Consider the following 16,972-nt stretch of genomic DNA (forward strand, 5'->3'; position numbering starts at 1 on the left):
GACAGCAATATCGGCCTGGGCGCTGTACTCGTTCAACACCAAGTTCGCGTGGACAGGGTCATTGCGTATGCCAGCCGCATGCACTCCCGCGCTGAAACAAACTATTCTGCTGCAGAAAAGAAGTGCCTCGTGGCTATGTGCGCAAATATAAAATTTAACCTTTGCCTTTGTGGCCGGCCGCTTGAAGCGGTTACCGACCACGATGCATCGGGGCGCCTAGCACGATGGAACCTTCATCTTCAAGAATTTTATTACACCATCCTGTACAAATCTGGTCAAAAGCACGAAGATGCTGACGCGCGCTCACGGGCACCCGTGGGATTAGGAGATATGGCCACGAATGATTACAGAGGTTTTCTTGGAATAGTGAATGCCTTATACATAATGATCCGACAGCGAGCTGACCCAGTCATTCGACCTGGTTCAGCTCGAATGACATGGAGTTGTAATGTTTTAGCTGGCATGCACACAAAAGGCTCGGTCTTAGTGAGCCCGTGTCTGTTGGCTAAAACGAGAGAAAATAAGTAAAATAAAATGAAAATGACGAAAATGACAGAGTCCAGCTGCATGCCCCATCACTTTGCCTTGTACCTGGGCCAGGATGACAGTGAAGCAGTGTCTGTATCCCCAAGGGCAGACCACATTATGTTAGTCCTCAACAACGGCAATGTTGTCCGCCTCGCCTGCTCCGTCGCCAGCTGTCAGCGGTGCCTTTTCTGCTTTCTTCTTCTTTTTCTTGGCTGACCTGGCTATCACCGAGCGATTGAGCAGCGCACTGAGAGCCTCGTCCTCCACCTTGTATTAAGACTCGAAGAGGTCAAGGTCCAGCTGGCCACCAGTGATGCGGTTTGAACCGGATGGCATCAACAGCACTGTGTACTTGAACTGGGCCACAAACTCGCCCTCTTTCTCGTACAGCACCTGGAATGGGTCAAGCAGCTTGTGGTTGACACACTCCAGCACTCCCATTTTTGCTTTAACCTCCTCGTCAAACGCCCTTAGCGCGAAAGGCATAGAGGCGGACTGCTTGTCTACAATGCTAACAAAAGCTCGAGAGGCCTTGCTTCGCAATAGGTAGGTCTCGTCAGTGCGCTTATACACCGTAGTCCGGGTATCCATCTCACGACCCTTGCCTTCTCCCGTGCTCACAAGGACGTCAAAGGCATATACCTCGTGCAGCTCAAACTCGCATTTTTCGTGCTCTTTCCTTTGCGCTTCAGTTGGGTTCTGGATGATTGACTTCTCTCCATCTATCCTGTACTGCTTGAACTGATGCGACAACATGCCTTCAACAGGCTTGCATTTGTAGGATTCTGCTACTTTCTCTATCACATCCGTCACGGCATTGTTCTCTCCACTAGGCTTGACCAGCCGTAGAGCCGCTTCGGCTGCATAGAAGGCAGCCTTGATCACATCAGCCTTCCTGCCAGTCACTTTGTTATCGGGGCTTGCTCCCACGATGACTGTATGTGCCACAACCGCAATGAAGCCATCAATGTGAGCTCCTAAATCGAGCTTGACTACTTCCCCGTCTTTCAGGATATACTCCGCATCAGATTTGAGTGGGGAGTAGTGGCAGAGAGTCATTGACCACCTGGATGGTAGCGCTGCTGATGTCTCTCGCCAGTTCCGCAGGAACCTGTATACATTCTGTCTCCGCAATGGCGCTATATTCAAGAAAAACTCTAGCATTGTTGACCGAGCGCACCTTTCGTCGTGCCGAACGACATCCGTGCCAATACCCTTTTTTCTTGTCACGATGAGCCCATCTCCGGCCCATCACGCACACACGCCCTAGTTCGTCAAGCCTATTATTGGCCTAAACAGTCTGACGCCATCCATCGCTAAGTCAGAGGCGGCCGCAAGTGCCAACGTCGAAAGGCACTCCCTCTCATTCCCAGGGCTTTGCTCCACCCTATTACGCCGCCTCGGACGCCATTTGACCCAGTCGGCATCGCCCCTCTGGACCCATTTCCACTACATCGGCCTGTAAAAAATTGATTATTACGCGACCTATTATTTCACACGGTATGCAGAAACCAAAGCGGCGCAGCGTGGCATACCATTTGAGATCGCTCAGTCTTTTTTGCAGCAAATCATGTTGCGTCATCGCTCGCCGTCCCTAGTCGCCGACAGGGGCACCACATTTAGGGCACAGCTAATGAACGACGCATTTGAGATTAGTTATACGAACCACCGAAAAACCACGACCTATCACCCGCAGGCGAATGGCCTCACATAAATACTCAACAAAATCATCGCCGACATGATAGCAGTGTAGCCTCGCCGATCAAATTATGAAGTAAAATTCTCCCCTACATCACAAATGCCTACAACACGGCCATTCAAGAGACGACGCGCTTCACACCATTTGGCCTGGTCTACGGGCGTGAAGTTCAGATGATGTTAGATTCCATGCTTCCGAACGGCAGTGATGATCATCCACTCACGCCAGATGCCGAATAGGTTGCTCAGAGCACTGAGGAAGCACGTTAACTTGCCCGCATTCACATTCAGCAGCAACAGGGCACGGATGCACGTCGCTACAACCTCCGTCATCGATATTCAGATACCAACCTGAAGAGAATGTTTGGGTGTGGACCCCGGTGTGTCGGCCTGGCTTGTGTGAGAAACTGATCTCAAGTTACTTTGGACCTTATGAAGTTTTGCAACGTGTCACGGAAGTGAAATACGAAGTCCTTGCAGCTGGCACTGTGCAGCCCTCGCGTTGTCAACCATGCTCCGAGAACGTGCACGCTGCCCGCATGAAGCCGTATTTCCCGCTGTAAAGTGCAATGTGCCCTTGCACCGGCCATTGCTCATGCTCAGCCACAGCTTTTCTTTTTTTGTGAAGGGGAGTAATGCCACCGGGTGTTCTCAGGTGGCGCCTGAAAGAAGACATTCAAGTGTATTCGCGCGCTGTCTGCGGAAGTCTGCTTGTTGACAAAGCCTCGCCTGCCTTTTTCGTGAAGTGTAAATCTGCTTCCCGTGACAATACACATATTTGTGCTCCACTTCCTTCATCAATTCCTGGTTCTCCAAGGCGAGGTCTATACAAGTACTTCGAAAAGGTTCCACCGCCGTGGGTGGCATTAGGAGCGAGAGGACACATGATGAATTCTCCCGCATAAACGGTAAGAAAGGCCGGTTTCGTTTTGCAGAGAAAAGCTACACTACGCAGGTCAGAGCTGCACTTCGCGTGTGCGGGTGCCGACAGTTGTGCGCATGCGCGAAAGCCAAGTTACAGCCTGAGAGGCGCAGGTGCGTCGCCTCCTATCCTCAGCCGTCGCCGACTCCACCGGCTGACCTAAAAATGTGCCGCGTGCTACTGCGCATGTGCGTCGCCTCTTTGCCACGCTCGCCGCTGTCGCCTGACCTTTAGCCGGGGAGCGTGTTTACGACAGAGGCACCGCTCGCTACTGCGCATGCGCAAGGAGGGTGAGCCGCGTGTATATTGAAAGTGTTTTAATTCAGACAACACAGTTACAGTTGTCTAGAGGACAGATCAAAAGGCAATTAAGTGCGTGACGAAGAGTCAGCCCCCATCATGGTCCAACTCAGGAGCACAAGACATTCGGAGCAGAAAGAACACACTCAGTCCATATTCATAATCGAACATGACGAAACACATTTATGGTGACGAACGAAAAAGCACAAAAATAACTACATAAGTGAATACAATGATTACGCCTCGAGTGACAACAGGTACAAAACGATGTCCTTTTTGCAATTATGGTATCGCAGCGCTTTCAGACAAGGACAAAGACTAGGGACACACGCAACTTGTCTTTTGTCTCTAGTCCTTTGTCCTTGTCTGAAAGCGCTGCGATACCATAATGTTTGGTAACCACCACCAACTAGCCCAGCAGTATACCCTACACCTTTTTGCGAGCTTTCAAAGACTTGCTTTCATAAATATTGCCTTAAGTAGGATTATGATATTTAAAACAACTAGGAATTCTGGGAGTTTCTGGATGCCGTAGTTAGTGCGAATTGCTCCTTTATTAAAATTTGTCTTTCGCTTGTTGTATTTGTGCACTTAGGCGATGTGCGCGTGATAAAACAATCTACTAGGTTTTCTATATATTTGATTCCAGTTTATTCGCACGTAGCCATAAAGATAAGTTTTTCAACCATGTATTGGCCTCTATCTGCAGTGCATCCAGAGTTTGTCCCAAGAAAATGATAATATTGTCACACTGTTTGCGACTGGCGCTAGGTTAACAGAGCCAGTACAGGTGGAATTTCACGTACCGAGCTTTAGGTATGTCCTGCCAGTCCGGAGCCTATTCACTTCAACGTCGTTTTCACTCCGAGTGCCCCTGACATTCCTTCCTCCTTAGGCATAACGCACACAATCACACGTGCACACAAGCGGACAAAAGCAACCAAAAAAATGTTTGCAGATGCAGTTTGTCAGTACCGCGCTAATTACGGCTTTAATCGCAAGACATGAACTCTCTCTGGACGAGGTAGCCGACGACCTGTGTGCTCTGATCGATCCGGGAGCTCCTCCTAAATGACGTTGCTGATGCGCCGCACGATTATATATAGTCCGAAGTAGCGGCAAATTAGCTTGTCTGACAGGCCGCGGTGTCGAACAGGAGTTCACACCCACACCTGGTCACCGGTGTTGTAGGAAGCTTTTCCGTGGCGGAGGATGTACCGACGTGAATCTCTGTCCTGTTGCTGGGTGATGTGGATGCGTGCTAGTTAGCGTGCTTGCTCAGCATGTTGGGCAAACTGCTCGGCGTCAGAACAAAGTTCGGTATCTATTTGGCAAGGGAGCATTGCTTCCAGCATCGTCCGAACCTCGCTGCCATAAACGAGGCGAAACGGCGTGAAACGTGTAGTCTCTTGGACTGCCGTATTGTATGCGAATGTCACACATGATACGATCGCATCCATGTCTTGTGCTGGGCGTCAACAGACATCGTCAGCACATCCGTGATGGCCTTATTAAGCCTTTCTATCAGCCCATTGGTCTGCGGATGGTAAGCAGTAGCTTTTCGATGTGCCGTACCACTGAGGTGAAAGACTTCAGCCATCATTTGTAAGTAAAGCGGTAATGCGAAACGCATTACCATTACCGCTTTTTCAGTACGCTTTTGAAATCACGCGCAGCTAATGGTACGAAGTTCTGGAATGTAAACATGTGATTGGAGATTAATAATATTGTTACGGACGACAAGGAAGAATAAGCGGGCAGTGGCGCGGGCAGGAGCGCTCGCGCTAGGCCCGCGAACATTCAATAAACGTCATCTACCATCGTCATCAGTCATGTTCTGTCTCCTGTCTTTATCGGCTTGCCGCTTCTTACATTTGGTTGGAGGTGCGGCGTACGGCATCCCCATTGGAGCATCGACGCCATCTTCAAGCCGGGACCATCACCGAGGGCCCAGGGACATCGCCGAGCAGCTTCGCCCCAGCCCTTCAAGCCCAGACCTGAACAACTACCACCGCCCAGCCCCCAGCCCGGACCTGAAGACAAGGAGAACAGACATACCGATCAGAACCGAGAGGAAGGACCCGAAAGACCCGAATGACCCGAAGGAACCGATGGACACGAGCACGCAACCCCCGCCCAAGCTGCTCGACGTGACCTCGAGCCATCGGTCCCATGGACTCTGGTGACGGATGATTGACAGCTCCAAGGGAGGCGGATCACCCACGCATCAGACATCGTACTGGCAAGCCGTTCTATTCTTCCTTCTTCCTCTTCTTCTTCAAGCATCCAGACACGCCCATCATCATGCCATAAAATCATTAACATCGCTGAACTTCCTCGTCCACGATCGGGACGATTGCTCAGTGGCCCCGGGTCATGTTACGGATGACAAGGAAGAAGAAGCGGGCAGTGGCGCTGGCAGGAGCGCTCGCGCTAGACCAGCGAACATTCATTAAACGTCATCTACCATCGTCATCGGTCATGTTCTGTCTCCTGTCTTCATCGGCTTGCCGCTTCGGAACAATATAATTACCGCTTTATATACTATGGCTATCAATTTATTTGGAGCTAAGGGCAAGAAATCATGCAAATTAAACATGCGAAAGGGGCTAGTTTTATGATACGGTTTCCGAACCACCCCTTAAAGGAAGAGCGTTAATGCTTTATTATTTGCAAAGTATGCGTCATTACCTTCGTCAGTGTCGCGAGCAAATATATTCATGGTTCTCGCAGGTATGGTGAACGTAAAATGAGTGTTTATCGGGATGTTTGACCCAACGGAGGCATAACATGGCCGAGTTGGCACACACGTCCAACTTGGGCACTTCTTTTGAGTTCGCAGAATGACATCAGATCCTTTCTCTCAGATCCCTTGGATCCCATATTAGTCGAGCTCTCAAAGGCCATCTGGGATTGATCGTATTCCGTGGCTTCGACTCTGACTGAAGGTGTGCGAGCTTTCCTTATGTGGCATTCTTCGAATTTGCGCCTATTGGTAAATGTCGGATACCAGACATAAAGGGCTTCTCTTGCGACACACACTTAGCTCTATTTGTTAATGACCTAAGCTCCAAACTTGATCACAACATTCTAGTGGACGCCCTCTTCTTAAATTTCGAAAAGGCGTTTGACAGAGTTCCCCTCAATTCCTTGGTACTTGACTGGCTTCGTAACTTTCTAACTAACCGGCAACAGTTTGTTTCGCTAATAAATGCTCTTCTTCTCACTCCTCTGTTAAATCTGGGGTACCCCAGGGCACAGTACTGGGGCCCCTGCTTTTTCTTATCCATATAAACGACCTGCTAACTGACATATGCTCTAACATACGCCTATTTGCTGACGATTGTGTTGTGTACCGTCCCATAGGCTCCGTACAGTGAAGTTTGCGCGCGACCCCTGCGCCACCTACCTCACTTCCAACGAAACTTTGAGAAGGCGCTGCGGCCCCAGCGCACACTTTCAGACGCAGTTCAACGGCGGCGAGTGGTAGTCTCGGAAAAAAATAATGCGAGAAGAACAAAAAGGGATCGTCAGTATTGATGCGCCATGGATTACCGTAGGCGCGAAGGCTAGTTGGGCATTGAATTCTTGATTCCCAGGCAGGCCGCACGAGGGACCGGCACTGGTACGTTACTCTACCCCAAAGAGCAATGCACCATACTACCCGTCCTTTATTTCATTTTTAACTGTGCATTTTTTATCGGGTTGAGGGTAAGTATAATATTTATTAACCGGTGAACCATTAGTAGCTTTCACCAAGTGATGCGGAAGCATACCGAAGAATCACGTCGGTTTTCTTTTCCACTAAGAGGAGAAGGTGTGTTATGGTAACGAGTTTTTTTTTGTTATTTATTTTACTTCATATTGTTTTTGGTTGTTCTTTTCTTATTTTCTTGTTATTTTCCATCTCCTAGCCTGCGAGGGACAAAACTTGTTCAGTGCGGCCCGCTTAGCAAATACGAGTTTTAGACCCCTGTTATATTCCCTTGTTGGCTTACAGATTGTCACTAGCCACAAAAAAAAGCTAGTGCATACCTTAACATACAATCGCACCCGCTGGTAGGGCACAAACGACGGTGGGCGGCCACTGGCTGCCTACCGCCTCCCCTGCATCATCAACCACGGCCTGCCTTAAGGGGAGCGCGCTCCCCTTGAAATCGACCGTGTCTCGACCATGCTCAGTAACGCGGAATTCGCCATGGCGGCGCTGAGTGCGGTGCTCCTCCGCAGAGCCCCCTGTTCACTGTACGGAGCCTATAATCACTCACAGTGATCGCCAACTTCTTCAATCTGACATAGATCGCATTTTAACTTGGTGCAGTAAATGGCTCATGTCTCTTAACGTGAAAAAAACTTCTTTATTTTTTTTTTCGCAGGCGTCCCTCTGAACCACCTTTTAAGTACCTAATAGCTAACTCAGAAATTGCAGCTGTAACCACATATAAATTACCTCGGCCTAAACTTAACACATGATCTTAAGTAGACATACCCCGTAACTCAAATTTCTAAAGAAGCAAATCGAGGTCTGGGGAATTTTCGGCGAACACTACGTCTAGCACCACCATTGTTAAAATCACTAGCCTATGTAATATTTGTACGGCCCAAACTAGAATATGCATGCACTATTTGGGACAATAATCAACTTAATCTTTTTAACACGCTAGAAGCTATACAGAACCGCGCCGCTTCTCTGCAGTCATCTTCTCATCATAATTCATCTTCTCTGCATAATCTTATCATGAAAGTGCAACCAAACTGAAATGCAATGCTCATTTTTCAAATTTAGCTAACCGGCGTAGCATCGCAAGAATATGTCTATTTCATAAATTCTATTATCATCTTTCGCACGAATCTGTTATCATCCCTGCATACCGCACCTCCAGCCGCACAAACCACGAAAAGACAACCCATCCTTCGCAACCCATCTGCGCATCTATATTCGTTTTTTGTTCGTACAGCAAAAGACTGGATTGACTTGCTGCCGACGTCGTGCTCCATACAGACCCATCACTGTTCAAGTCATCACTCGAAGCAATATTATGCCCTGAAACTCACCCTCTCAAGCAGTACCCTTTCAATGGATCCTTTGAGGTTGAAATAAATAAATAAAAAACAGTCAATTAAAAGACTGCTAGAATCAATTAGAAAATGGAACCAAATCAAAAGAGGATGCGTCATAGGAACCAATAAACGAAACGTATTAACAGAACCGCTTCTTATCAAGCTCAAAAAGCTTGGGAAGAAGCCCCACGTCAAATTTCTACCGTTACTCGCGGTAAATAAGCTGTATGGGCCTGACTGCATTTTCGAACTGAAACACTAATCTGCCCTTGCTCGCCAATACGTAAAGAAGATATTTAGTTTTCAAAAGAAGTATCCTATGTCTTTTTTGATCGGCGTCAAACTCGTTTGTGAAAATAAAAGCTTATTCCTGCATTCTGAGGACCGCTTCAGCACGCTTCCTATAAAGTTGAAAACATACCTGAGCCCAATTAATGTGTGCTAAATTATTGACTTCAATTCATGTCTTTTTGGTTATTTATAACAATGAAGTGTAAATTTTTATGCTTATGTGCATCTAATGATTGGATAAAACTGAATTCTTCACCCATTTACATGTTCATAGACGCTTCTTTCATGTGGCGAGCTGGTAGTTTACAGGTACATTTTTATTTGTTGCTAACTTACCTGCGCAGCATTGGCCAGCAGATACATGAATATAATATTTATTTTAATTGGCAACTTTTTGTTCAATTCCCAACACCCAAACCTAAAAAGGAAGTATAAATGTAAATCTCCCTGCAAGTAGGTGCACTGAGACTTCCTGCTTTCATATTAGCTATTTTGAAATACCAATCCAGTTTTCGTGCTCCCTGCCGAGTGCTTCTGAAGCCACTGGCCTCAAAATAGTTATATTCAAGGCTGCATGCGCGCAGTCAGTGACGTGGGCTCTTTCGTCAAATTTGAGAATGAAACTCGCTGTGACGAGGCCAGAGGTGTTGCCGCTGTTCTTTTTCAAGACAGTCTTCTTTTTCTTTTCCGCAGTATTTATTTTGATGTGTGAACTTCACTTGCATTATGGTGCAGGCGCCTGAGAATACATATTTTGACGACTTACAGTCTGTTATAAGTGGTTTCCCGGATTAGAATAAAAAGGGAAGATTAAAAAATTGGTGATGATTACGGTACTTCCTAATGCGAAATTTGAGCGCAGCTCATCAGCTGTTTTATATTTTTGACAGATTGAGGCAAAGAATTTCAGCAAGACATGTATGTACAGTTAGAGACAACTAGTTACAAGGGACAACGGCGATGACGACGCGAAACCCAGGAACGGGCGTTAACAGGCTTAATGCTGAAACGATGCCATTCGAGACCTTTTTAGAAAAGCGAAGTTTGTTTAGCGAAGTTTAGAAAAGCGAAGTTTAGAAAAGCGAACAATGCTCAAGGTTTTGGCAAAGAAGGATATAAAAATACATGCTGTATAATTTTGTTCATTACCAAGTTACGAGAACTCAAACATGTAACTTCTCCAGCGTTGGCCAAAACATCTGAATTCAGGTTGTGCAGCAGCTGCTACTCCGTCCGCAGCTGTTATAAATATGTGATATGACATATTTGAGGCATTTTTGAAGCCCTAAGAAGTTGTTTCGCTGCGCATACATAGGATGTTGACGTCCAAGACAAAATGACAAGAGATCAAAGCATAAGCACGGAACAGTTTCACTCACTTCATTTTATTACCTTAAAGGCCCTCATTACAGGGTATCACATAAAAATAAAAAGAGAATACAGACTCTCTTGTATTCATTTTTCCTAGCCGTAAACTGGTATCATAAATATTTGACGATATGCATTAGTGAATAATTTCTAATTGTATCTTCATTTCCTATGAGTGACAAATGTTCAACACGACTTGTGTTGATGATTCTTCAAGCTTGTTATCCTTGCCATTGAATGTATCAACTTTCCCTTGGATCTATAAGTGTACACTTGGCCTACGTTAGTAATTTTAGCACCCTCTTTTTGTTCTTGTGTAAAGCAGTCCATGTGCGTTCTGTCAGTGACTCCCAGATTAAGATATTCTAGGGCCCCTCAATCTGTTCGTAGATTTATACTTTGAACATTTTAACGATGCAACCTTTATTTCTGGAAAAAAACATTTAAAAAAATGTAAGCTGAGGCGCATAAAGATCCCGTGGACTGCAGAAACTGGGACAGAAGAGCGAAATTAATACAAAATTATCTTAGTTCTCTTGTGGGTCAAAGATAAATCCTGCTTGGCATCTTTGGTGCCTTGTGCATACAACTTCGAAAGCGTCAATGCATTCATGCAACCAGTTACAACCCTTTTTTCCTGGTCAATTCCTTGTGAAGGTTTTTTCCCAAGTTCAAGGATCTCTTGCATGTTCAAGTTCAAGTTCCGAAGTTCAAGGATCAGCCTTCCTGATAAGAGACCGTTTCTGGCGCTAATTGTTTAACATTCATGCTGCCTGTTCCGTGGTTGTTAAGGCAAGACTGGTGTTTTACTAATTCGTAAATGTCATTGCAGGTTTTCCCATCTCCTTATGAACGCACAGTTGTTTGGCCACACTTTGTGCTTTCGTTATTTGGTTCGAAATGCCCTGCACCCTTTTTGCTCACACATGTGACATGATCTTAAAGAAGATCTTTGTTTTCGCAAGAACGGGAATTTTGCCTAGCGTGAAGCAGGCATCTGCCGCGTCATGTGTCAAATACAAATGCGTCTGCATGAGGAGCATTTTGGGACTAATAATCTTAAAACTACTAGCGTATAAAGTGTTTTGCTATGGACACGAGCTCGGCGTACTTGACACAGCGCAAAAGACATACAGGTGGAGCTCGCAGACACCCAAAGTAGCCGTGCACGGTCTTCTATGAAGTGCTTTTAACCTATGAAGCAGATTGGGAGCTGCGTTCGACTCCAGGTATCTAGGCTGTGAAGTTTGAGCGGCTATATCTGCGACCAAATATAGAGCAGAAAGCAGCATGTATGAATACACAAGACGCGATTCTCATTGGGAGTAACACGCAGCTATATGAGTACACTTTAGGAAGAGGAAAAGGTGACATCGATACACACATTTTTCAGGATAATTCAAATATGCATGACCTCTAATACCTTTTATAATAGCCTTATATCCTTTTATAATAAGCCTTTCTAATCATTTTATAATAGCATTTTATAATAAGCCCATAAAATGATTCAATGTGCGATTGAACAATAAGAGTCCGGGAGCGCGCTAAAGAAATTATGTTTTGGTTAGACGTGCGCCCGCAAAAGAAATAAGCTATTAGTCGTGGGCGTTAACAACAAACATGCTCGCTGGTGGTCCGTCAAAGTTCCTGTCGCGCTAGTCAACGCTCAATCAAAAGGCGGCGCAGAAAAACGTAATGCCGCAAACCATGACTAGTATAACCAGAAACTTGTGGAAACACACAGGAAAAGATAGAATCTTTGACGCACATCCCGAGGCAAATTGCGCGTCAATGAAAATGATGAAATTTCGTCTAGCAACAATGAGCATGAAAAAACAAAGAATACAGATTCGCTCCACTCACTAGATTTACAATTACAAGACCGCAAGCTGGCGGGTGTCGAAAAAGAAGAAAGATTTGAATGGCTTGCGGTATTTATCCCGTCTGTGAAAGGCATCACCTCGATGATCCGAAAATAAGCACAGAAAGGTTAACAAAATGCGCGAAATTAAAATATCCAGGGCCTTTAACGCGCGTAATAAGTGTTTAGGCGCAGAACATGGACAATTTCTGGAAGCTCCCGGCGCCGCTGTGATGTGGTCGTGCGTCTAGGATGATGTCATATTTATGATGCCCGATGCGCCGAAGGTCGTTTTATGTGCCAACGTACCGCCGCAAGAGCGGATGCGCCCTCGCGGACTGAGTGATGAACTCAATACGCGACAGCGTATAGACGTCCATACTCAGACTTGGTCTCCTGGTTTCAACTTAGCGTCGCGTCGTCGCAAGTTGTATCATCGCGTGTCGGCGCGTTGCTGGTCTTTGGTGCGCATCCGGGCCAGTCGTCAGGCTTCCTCTGCCCGCTGCAGGTTGGCGGCGAAGTCGCGGTTGTCTTCTGTCACGTGCGGTGTCGTGGGCTCCCTGCCGTATAGAGACAAGCTGGAACTCGGTCGCTCTGGTTTTTTCCTTGACGGCTGTGTAATACGCGAATATCACGTAAGGTATGATGGTGTTCCAGATCTTGTGTTCGGCGTCGACGTAAACAGCAATCATACCCTCTATCCCTCTGTTAAGGCGCCCCGTAAGTCCTATGGTCTTGGGATGCTGCGCTGTTGTATGTCGATGATTTGTATGACTGTAGGTTAAGATGACTAGCGTGAGCTCTGCCGTTAAAGATGTTTCCATGTGCGTAATGAGTACTTCAGGGGTAACGTGTTGCAAAGAATGCGTTCAACGAAGAACTTGGCGACTTCTGCCGCGGTGCCACTAGATAGGGCTGTCGCTTCGGCATCTGTGGCCACAATAATCCACTTTTTGCCCTCAGATGAAGTTAGAAAAGGGCCGAGAAGATGCATCCCAATTCGCGCAAATGGCCTATTCGGGGGTGGTATGGGGTTCAGGATCTGTGTATGCCTGATCGAGGACGTCCTTCGTCGCTGAAACTCGCGGCATATTACTACGCAATGAGTGAAGTCAGCAGGCAATGTACGCGCAAACACAAAATGCCCTGCTGTCGGTTAATCGTGCAATACTTGCAGAATTTCCCACTGGAGGCTTACGGTTACAACACGAAGCTCCGCAGTCTTGTTGGGTGCGAAGTTCTTCACGAGGACGTCATTGCTAATTGCGAGTGACGAAAAAGTACGCCTGAACACAGCAAGAGGCGAAACGTTTTTGCCTTCAAGGTAATCGGCTAGGTCTTTTAAGTCAGGGTCCGAGCGCTGCTGCTCCGCAAAAATGATCTCGCTTACAGTCTGAAAAAGGTGTCGTTGTCATCGTCCTTCGAGGGAGCGTCGAAGGTAGCGCGAGATAAGTTGTCTTCATCGGAATGCTCGCGGCGCGTCCTCTAGACTACAGTCCCGTCAAATTCCTGGAGACGTGCGCTTCTTCGGCCATGACGGCCGGATGAGTCTTTCAAATTGGCGAGCCAGCAGAGCTCATGGCAATCGCTTGCGTTCTTCAATTATTGCCCATATACGTACGGAGTGAACTTGATCGTGGGCCAAAATACGCGAGACACGCCTCGGTGATCGAGTAATTCGATACGGATTCTGAGATTGACCTGCTAATAAGCATCAGCGATACCTGAATCTTAGTGTGTCGGGAGTGCTACTTTTCTGCCTTCAAGCTTGAGTAAAGAAATATGACGGTGCTGCGGACAACTGGTGTGTTGAAAAGTTCACACTGCCACGGCGAATGCCCGAAAGCATGTGATCCTTTCAAGCACCTATTAGTGTAATTACTAGAGTCGCGGTTTTGTGGCCCGCAATTACTCGTATAGGTACACGCAAAGGTAACAATTGTTTCTTCTGTACAATGCTGGCACGGAAGAGCAGAAATTAGGCTGTCATCAGCTGCAACCTTCGATGTCTCAAAAACGCAGTTCCTGAAAATAAGGGACCGCGGAGGAATAATACCAAATAATGCGATGCGCAGCAAACTACCCGAAAAATGCAGGCTACGGCGACATGTAAAGAATTGCGCCCGACATACGAAAGAATCTCAGTTAAATGAGACATATGGGCTCACGTATTGATTCTCTCTGTAAGGAGTCTCAATATGCATCTGTAACTAGACGGAGGTGTTCGAGGTTTATTTGAAGTTTTTCGGGTGAATTAGGTTTCTTTATTTCAGGTTTATTTGTTTCAGTATCTAGGAATGAAAAAGGGAGAAAATGGGTTTGTTAAACAATGCACAATTAACATTCGATCATCGCCTCTGCGAGCGCTTGCCCCTGTGCAGGTGTGTTTGGCATTTTCTTCGCACCCACAAGATCAGTCGTTGATCTCATATCTGGCATTGTGTCCAAAGCAGATTTCCAGTAGTAGTTTGATAGAGGATGAAAAGTTGATTCTTCTTGGGTTGGAGGAATTTCATAGGAAAGCTGCCGCATCTGTGATGTCATGAAGATAAGATGAGGTGTTAGCGGTATTTAGAAATGTGTGCTACGGCGTCCGCTTTCGGGATATGCTTTGTTGGTGGGGAAGTCGTTTTACCTTTGTACGCAACGTAAACATGTAACACACTAATATTTGTTTCAATCATAAAATATTTTTCATAGCGGTTTTGATACCTCGTCTTCCTGACTGTCCTCCGTTTATTGGTTTCGTACGTGAATATTTACAAGCTAGAGCATAAGCATAATGATTTCTTGTAAGGACATTGGTGAATATTATATAGGGGTTTTCAGGACACAGATCGAATTTTTGCAGACCGCACTCATGTACCCGATCTTCCTATACTTTCTGCATTGAAGTTGCTTGGGCACGAAAGGCCGAACCGGATGTCGAAAATGTCCAAGCTTCACATGCGATGGTACGCAGTCTCCCTTGAAAGTCTCCCTTGAGTCGCACAGCGGCGACATTTGCCGCGCGATTGTCCTGAAATGCGCCAACTGCCATGGCCCTCATTACTTCTCCTCAAAGCACTGCCCCCGCTTAAAGACAGAAAGTGCAGTGCTGAAGCAAATGGTGCGTAATCAGGCTACGCACAGAGTCCGCGCTGCTAAGGTGCGACGGCGTCGTTCGCGTCCCCGAAGATCATCTAAGAAAGCAGTTACTTTTGATAGCAAGGCCCCGAGAACTCCTGCATCTTGTCCTACTCCTATTCCTGCGTTTTAAATCAAGGAACTTCGATGGACGGTGAATCTGGAGGTGCTGCCTTAGACGTTAACTGGCCACCATTAACAAAACCTTCAACGTGCTCTGGGCCAGCAAACTTGCCGCGAACCGAATGTCCTGCACCTACTGCCGAACTAGAGAAACGTCAGTATGTAGGACATGGCCAAGACCTACCGACAATTGCCATTCTCACATCCATGATGAATGCAATCCGAGCTGTGCCATCTAGTCTGCACACGCCAGTAGAACAGAACGCGCTACAGGTTCTGGACGCGCTAACACCCGTTGTAGCGGATCTACAGCAGCAGACACAATGGCTCCCCCTGCACATTTGGAAAAAACTCAAGGGCGCCTCTATTTTTCAATAGAATGCCCGTGGGTTTTAGTCCCTAATTGCAGATATTCGACAATATGTTCCTGCAAATCGCATCCCCATCCTTGTTATTTTTGAGCCGAATGTACCAAAGATCTTGCGCACTGTCAGGCTGCGAGGCATGTGCATCTCCAACGCACCAGGAAACCAGCAAGGTCATCATTGATATTCGGCGGGAACTCACATATGTTATCCATCCGGTTCCTCCCAGCAACGATAACCAGTACGTTTGCCTGACAGTGAAGAAGCGAAATTTCACGTTTACACTAGTGGGTGCGTATATGTCCCCTATAAATCATTTTGACGCCACACGATTGAGCGACTTGATGTGATTACGCCTGGCCTTTGGATCATCATAGGAAACTTTAACGCTCACCACATTATGTGTGGAAGTGTTCCAATAAACCTCAAGGGAAGAAAGCTTGTGTCCTCCGCCTCTGATCATGACCTGCATTGTCTTAGTGACGGTACACCGACCTTTATTCGAGGGGCAACTTACAGCAGCTGTCTTGAAACAGCTTTCATCTCTCGATGCCTTACCATCATCATCATCATCATCATCATCATTATCATCATCATCATCATCAGCCTGACTATACCCACTGCAGGGCGAAGGCCTCTCCCATATTTCTCCACTTAACCCGGTTTTGTGCTAGCTGCATCCACTTGACCCCTGCGAACTTCTTAATCTCATCCGCCCACCTAATTTTCTGCCGCCCCCTGCTACGCTTTCCTTCTCTTATAATCCAGTTTGTTACCCTCAGCGAGCATCGGTTATCCTCTCTTCGCACTACATGTCCTGCCCATGTCCATTTCTTCTTCCTGATTTATACGAAAATGTCGGTAACTTGAGTTATTTATATGATCCACTCTGCACGCTTTCTATCTCTTAATGTTACCCCTACCATTTTTCGTTCCAGACACCTCTGGGTTGTCCTCAACTTAAGTAGAACTCTCTTGGTTAGCCTCCACGTTTCAGCCCCATAGGTGAGACCTGCATTGTCTTAGTGGCGGTGCACCGACCTTTATTCGAGAGGCAACTTACAGCAGCTGTCTTGAAACAGCTTTCATGTCTCGATGCCTTATCAGCAACGTCCAACGGTTGGCAGATATAGAAACACACTGAAGTGACCACATTCCTACATATGCGATCATTGTAGCATTTCCACATCCACGTCTGTCCCAAGAATGCGCCACATCGATTAGTCGGCATTTCAAGCGCTTATGGAAGCTGGCTTCTCTGCAGGTATCGAAGAGAATATTAGGAGGCCATGATAAACGCGACGTCTTTCCTCCCCCCAGTGATTACCT

General features: G+C 46.7%; 1 pseudogene; it reads right to left on the bottom strand.

Moving 5' to 3' along the window:
- Positions 1-551: 551 nt before the first annotated feature.
- LOC146174979 (proliferation-associated protein 2G4 pseudogene) lies at positions 552-1,587 on the bottom strand (annotated as a pseudogene).
- Between the last annotated feature and the right edge of the window lie 15,385 nt (positions 1,588-16,972).

This window comes from Amblyomma maculatum, chromosome 11 (assembly GCF_055883805.1).
Source record: "Amblyomma maculatum isolate TAMU_Amacu chromosome 11, ASM5588380v1, whole genome shotgun sequence".
In the NCBI taxonomy this organism is placed as follows: Eukaryota; Metazoa; Arthropoda; class Arachnida; order Ixodida; family Ixodidae; genus Amblyomma; species Amblyomma maculatum.